General features: G+C 42.5%; 1 protein-coding gene across 2 annotated transcripts in view; it reads left to right on the top strand.

Moving 5' to 3' along the window:
• The first annotated feature begins 3,535 nt into the window (after nt 1-3,535).
• LOC109858225 (protein tyrosine phosphatase type IVA 1) overlaps nt 3,536-6,947 on the top strand; it is a 19,165-nt gene continuing 15,753 nt past the window's right edge. For both annotated transcript variants that reach the window (XM_020435290.1, XM_020435287.1), the window contains exon 1: nt 3,536-3,737. The gene's annotated coding sequence lies outside the window, so the exon portion shown is untranslated. The remainder of the gene's footprint in view (nt 3,738-6,947) is intronic.

Raw genomic sequence — 6,947 nt, 5'->3', positions numbered from 1 at the left:
TACACGTGTTAAATCAAATTTAATTCAATTTACATGCCGATAGGAAAAAAATATGCGGATTATAACTACTCCCCCGTCGGTTCTTGTCTCAAGCAACTGTACTTGTAAATATAGTTAGCAGTTTATATCGAAAGAGAGAGAGAGAGAGAAAGAGAGAGAGAGAGAAACTCATGTATTACATCATAATATAATCTCGTTTATCGAGGTTGCCATGATAGAATGATATTTCTACGTATATATATATATTGACAAAATAAGAAGAGTAACACAACGCGTCGTAATCCTTCATGAAAAGGATTTTATCAATTCGCATGTAACCTGTTTTATGGGTAGTTCATATTTCCTCTCGTGTGTGTGTGTGTGTGTGTGTGTATTTGCGCGCGCGCCTGTGTGTGTGTCTTTTAATAATGTTACTTAAATTACTACGTAAAATCTTTTATGCTTTTTACACTTGTGTTTTTTTAGATGACGCGACATCAACAATTTCCTACGATCGTTAAACTCCAATCTCATTAGTAATTTCTTTGATTTGTTTTTAGTTTCAGCCTCTATCGTCACTTGTATGTTTCGTAGTTTTCCTATAATTATTATTATTATCATGATTATTATGATTATTAATACCGTCGTTAGGACGATCCACGTACTAACACAACACTCTCTCATCTGTCATTTTATCTTATTTGAAGTTTGTTGAACAAACGTTTCGTTCTGTTCTGTTTGCTTCTTCTTCTTTTCAAAAATCATCAGAGCACCGCATAACGTAACATTCCGAAAACAGACAGACAAACATTTTAAACAACGTTCTTGTTTAAATGCGTGCGTGTGTGAGCGTATATGTACTTGCACGTAACTTCTAACGAACGAACGAAAGTGCTTATGAAGAGAGAGAGAGAAACGAAAAGGCAAAGCGAGGATGGAAAAACAATTAAATATTCAACTCTCTCGATAAAGAGGGATAAAAAAAAATGAAAAACTGTTTTATGTACATACGTACGGTTAATATATATATATATATATATAAATATATATATATATAACAACGTAAGACATGCTTATATAGATGTAATGTATTTTTTGTAGGGACCATACTATTAAGCGGAAATATATAATGTGTTAACGCGATCAATACTAATGAGTGATAACAAAAAAAAAAGCTACTAATTCTTTGTCACACTTATGAAAGCAATATGCAATCAATCATGAAAAAAACGGGGAGTGGAAAGTAGAAAAATTGTAAGGAAAGAAAAATTCGTGCGAAAGAAAGAGCGAGAGAGAGAGAGAGAGAGAGAGAAAGAAAGTGCTGTTATTTGTTTCTCTCATTGATGATGAATCATCTCTGCGTTGATTACAACCAAGTAAAAATGGATACGAAATTTTTATTAAATTGTGATTGAGTGATGTGTATATGTGTGTATTAATACACACATACGTATATGGCGGTGCAAATTATTATATAGATAAATAAATGTAAAAAAAAAAAAAAAAAAAACAAAACAATGCGAAATATTTAGAAATTTAAAATATCGAGTTTTTCTGCTTTGTAAGAAACACACGGATCAACTTATTACAAATCGAGACGCGAATGCCTTAAAAAAAAAAAAAACAAAACAAAAAATAGAAAAATTTAAATTACACCAACCCTTTTTGCGGCGCGAGTTTACAAATTATCGTCGCTTATCGGCTTGACAGACAAACAGTTGACATTTTTTCGGCATACCGGCTTCTTTTCTTTTTTCGATCTATAAACTTATATCGTACGTATGCGTACATGTGTATATATCACACGCAAAACACACACATGTACGCATATCCGCAGCAAAAGGGTTTAGAAAAATGAAGAGACTTGTGCAATGAAAACAAAAAAAAAAAAAAAACCATGCGTAACACTGTGTGAGCGAAAAAATATAATCGATTGTTCTCAATTGTGCAGTTGTTTCATTTCTGTCTATTGTGATTCATATATGGTCTCAGAGCAAAAGTTAAAAATAAACGTTGCGCATCCATCGACATGCCGTTTTTCAAGAGCGTTAATATATTTTATCTGAATTTCGATCATTCTTTGCTTGGTGGTTGAAAATTGGATTTTATAAGTAGATTTTTCCAAGAACGAAAATGGGAGAGATATGATTCACGATGCAAAAAAAGAGCCGAGATATGATTAATCGACTCTGTAGAGAAAGAAAATTGTGTGACTCATGCAGTTTCGACATGTGCGAAAACAAGATTCAACGATCGAAAGTCATAAAATTTTTTTTCTTTTTATTTTAAATTTACAAAAGTCTAAGTTTTTTTCAGAAGTAAGACACAAGTGAAATGTACTGTTTGTCAATAAATAAATGTTTTAAAAATTCTCCGAATCAGTCTTGATTTGTATTTCACATTTTCGTGTCGGTGTGTTTTTTTTTTTATTCTAAATTTACATTATTTTTATCAGCATGTAACAACTTAACGCGTAAAAAATTTAACTTAAATCGCGCGGCGCTGAAATTTCGCGCGCTCCGCCGCGAAATTTTAATCGAGTCTTGTAATTACGTCGAAATGTCTTTTTTTTTCTCCGCGTCGAGTTTGCGCTTTTCGCGTGTTAAATGGAACAGACGTACTTACACTTGAGCGTTGAAGCGCGCGAGAAACGGGAACACCGGGGCGAAGAAAACTTCAACGAAAGGACGCGCAAAGTGTCTCGAACGGCCATTTTCTCTGGTGATGCGTTTGCGTTCCGCAATTCGGTGTCGCGCGCGCGACGCGCGCGCCGTGCACCAGCGAGACGGATTACGGGCGCGAAAGGATCGGCGGATAAAAGAAGAATAGAAAAATGAGCGGACGAATCAATATCGATATCGGCACTCGATATTTTTATATCGACAGAAATTGACGATTATCGATATTGACATACACGTACGTACAACGAAAAAACCGATTTGCCCCCCGGTCTTTCGGCCTAAATGCAGAGACTGCAAATACCGAGGTCCCCCGAATACACTTGCAAGAATTTTTTCGGCGCCGGTTTCTTTCAATCGAGTTGATCGATCGATCAGCGAACTGAGAAAATTCGGGCCTTTCAAAAATTAATTCAAGTGTGTAATCTTGAATTAAACTATAAAATAAATTAGCGTTGCCGTACTATCCAACAAAAAAAGTTAGTTGGAAAAAGTTAGTTGTGTGTGTATGTCTATTCATATTCTCTACCTTTCAAACAAAAATAAATCGGATAGCGAAAAATCACAGATGGATCAGAGAACTGCACTAATTGAAATCCCGCTGACGAATTGCATCCAAATTCTCAGAATTCAATTTTTAACAAACGAAATCTCTGACTCATCCGAATGAATTTTCACTATCGGATCTATTTTATCTATTTTTTTTTTTTTTTTTTTAAAGAAAGTTCCGATTATCCCGAAGCGAGAGTGAACGCGCGCGGGTTTTGGAAAAGGTGGGGCACCGCCGTCCCACTCTCGCGCCCGTCGCGGGTTACGTCACTGGAAACGACGCGCGCGCGCAAGCGCGAGAATCTCTGCCTCGGTTCGGAAACGCGTCTCTCCGTCGTCGTCCGTCCGTCCGTTCGCCTGTCTGTGTCTCTGCGTCCGTCTCTCCGTTGTCAGTTGTTAACGGGCTTCTCCAGCGTGTGGACGTGCGGGAGTGACGAGTGTTCGGTGTTATTTCCCATCCCCTACGGAGTCGCGTTTTCGCTAACGAACGCCCTACCGTAGCTTCCATATTCAATGTGTATGGCGATTCAGGTGAGTTCTTGCGTCTCGCGAATCGAGAAATTATATCGAAAGAGCGTTTTTATTCGGTCAAGGGAATGGCGTACGCACGGCCGTGCGTACCATATCATAGCATAGGGGGAAAAACCCACCAGCGCGAGAGAAAACAAACGTGCGATGCTTGCTTGCGCGCGTGTGTGTGTGTGAAGCGAAATGAGAAAAGTCGATTGTCGCGTTTCGCCTCGGTCAAACGTTGTCGAATATGTACGCGCTCGCTCGTACGTTTGTTCGCAGCCTGCTGCTGCTCGTGTGCATGAGCGTATATACGTGTGTGTGTGTGTGTGTTTGTATGCGTGTACGTTTCATGGACGTGAGCGGCATGGTGTGGTATGGCGTAGCGTGGCGTGGCGCGGTACAGCCACAGAGCAGCACGGCACGGCCGCGGCCGACGAACTCTGGCGTCTCGTCTCCGCACCGCCGGCCAGCAACATCGAGACGATCTCTCGCGATATTACACCTCCCCTCGCTTTCGGAGTTTTTTCGCGACCGACCAACCGACGATGGATTTCCTCTATCGACAAATTTCTCTCTCTCTCTCTCTCTCTCGTTTGTGTCGCTGCTGCTCACATTGCAGCTCTCCTCGACGAATATAAAACGCCTCTTTTTTTCCCACCTCTGCGAATAAAAGATCTCTCGAAGGAGGTTAAACACGCGTGCGGGGGAAAGCGACGCGATGACATTTTTAGCGTCGATTCGAAAAACAAAAAAAAAGAAAGAGAAGAGCAGACTCGGTAATTTATCAATCGGTAATCGACACTATTTCTCTCAATTACTACCTGATGATTTTAACAATCGTCTCGATTTTGCAGAGACAATCGAGAGTTCGAACCTGATGCTTCGGGTTGTGATCAATGAACACGCAATATTATCCCCCGCTTCATCCAGCGAGAGAGCGTCTCTCCGCGTCGCAAGGGCGTGTTTGTTCGGCCCTTCACTTTGGAGCGTATTGTGCCGAGTGGAAAAACTATATACCTCGAAATCGTGTGTGTTTTCGCGGAAAGCTTTTGTGTGTGGCGTATCGCGGCGTTTGAAATATGCATGGCGCAACAGCGAAACTTCACACATCGAGGGGGAGCGCTTACCGACCACGTTGTTGCTTCGTCGTCGAGCTCGCTCTCTCTCTCGACGCGCGACGTCAACTGACGTCAGAGTTTTGTACGTTCGTCGGGAGAAACGCAAAGGGGAAAAAAAAGAAGAAGAGAAAACTCTCTCCGTGCGTTTCGTAGTTTAACGAGAATTTTTTGGACGCGCGAGTCAACGCGCACCAGCGCCAATGGTCGCTAATAGATATACAAATCGACCGAATCGCGCGCGTTTTTTCGACGGATTAGTCTAATCTAGAAAGGAAGTTCCACCTTTAAAATATCTCGCGCGATAACCGCGTCCGCGTCCTATGAGGAAACTTACAGAACTGTATTTTGAAACACGTATCTAGACAGTGTGTGTGTGTGTGTGTGTGCGCGTGTCCCAAGCGTGAACGCGACCCGAAATTTGGGACACGCGGCTAGTCGTGGGAAAAAAAAAAATGAAGTATAATTATTTAGATTCAGGAAACGAGCAACACACAAGCATCGTCGTGCGTCAAAAATTGTGTGTCTTACTCGCGTTTTCTTCCCTCAACTCTCGACGCACGATTCATATTTTAATGGAAAAACCAAAAAAAAAAAAAAAAAAGAATAAAAGTTTCCGCTCCGAAACTAGGCTAATAAGAATTGCTCTTGGACGTTCTTCGCGTTCTCCTCAATAAATTTCATCTTTCCGCCGCATTTTTTCGTTCCAACTGGATTTCTTGGAAAAACGGACGGTGACGTCATTCGCGACGGCATGATGCGTCTCTCCCGAAGCGGAGCAGCACCGCGAAAACGAGCGCGCGCGCCTAGAAGGCCTCGCGATCGGGCACGCGCGTCACAATTCGCACACGCTACGACTGGCGAGCGAGCGAGCGAAGCCGATTATCATTCGCGAACTTCGGCCATGTTTCATTGCCGCGTTTTACGTCAATTGCAGATCCGATAGGTGCGATTCGCGCGGTCATTATCGCGCGACTTTATCGACCACGCGCAAAGCCTTCGGATCGCGATGAGTTTTTTTTCTTTCATTGTTAGCGTGCATGTAAAATATACATTTCAATCGTTCGAACGAAAAAACGATAAAAAAAAAACCGTCTGCTCCGCGGCAGCGATTACGAAATCGTTACGACATCACGGCGCGCGATGCTCCGTTCTTTTGTGCTCGCGTCTCCGTTACCCGCATATATCGAAACCACGCGCGATAATCGTCTCGGTGTCTCTTCTATCAGGAGAATTCGCAACCAATAGCTTGATGATTGATGATTTTCATTTTTTTTCTTTCTTTCTACGCGATGGTCTCGCGCGCGCGCGCGAGTGTCGCCGGTTCGCTTTGTTTCACTGCTTTGTGTCGCGGGAGATTTCGGATAATTCCCCCGGAGCACGTCTTTTCACGAATATATGAAGTGTCTCGATGTGTCTCTTCCTCCTCCAGCCGGGAGCCCTCTCGTCTTACCGTTGACCACGTGCGCGTCTATAGTTTGCACGGGTCGTCGAATTACGCAGCGTATCGCATTTCGACTGTGTCACACATATCAAATTTGACTCGTAACTCGTAAAATTGTCACAACTCGCGCTCGCTGTCGTGACCGACGCGTGTGTCGGCCACGATTGATCTTTCTCCTCTCCGCTCTTTTTTTTTTTCTCTATCTCTATATCGAGCGATCCCTATCGAAGATCCCGATCACCGCGAGAGATTGATAATACACTTTGCAAAATGGGACTCTCCGATGATACCTGTTTTATTTCGATTTAATTTGAGACGCGCGTCACACACCTTTTTTTTTTCAAACGCGAATCCCGAAGAAGATCGGGTCTACAATCGATCGGGACGATGGATTGTGATTGTTCCACAAGTGTTTTCCAAACGCGCTCTCCTCCGTTCCGCACACGTCAATGTCTATTGTTCGCCGCGATATGTTCGCGCGCGCACACACGCATACGCGCGTATTACACGCATTACATTATAGTTCCCGCACGTGTATCTCGCATTCGAGTCGCGCCGCTCCGCTCTCTCCCTCGACTTATCTTCGTCGAACAACTCGATTATCGGAAAATTTCTGGAATAGGTATCCGGGAGTGTGTAACCCGCGATATATATATATATATANANANA

This window comes from Pseudomyrmex gracilis, unplaced genomic scaffold (assembly GCF_002006095.1).
Source record: "Pseudomyrmex gracilis isolate BER0280 unplaced genomic scaffold, ASM200609v1 scaffold_192, whole genome shotgun sequence".
Classification (NCBI taxonomy): Eukaryota; Metazoa; Arthropoda; class Insecta; order Hymenoptera; family Formicidae; genus Pseudomyrmex; species Pseudomyrmex gracilis.
The sequence above is the reverse complement of the archived record's forward strand: the minus strand, read 5'-3'. Positions and strand labels throughout refer to the sequence as shown.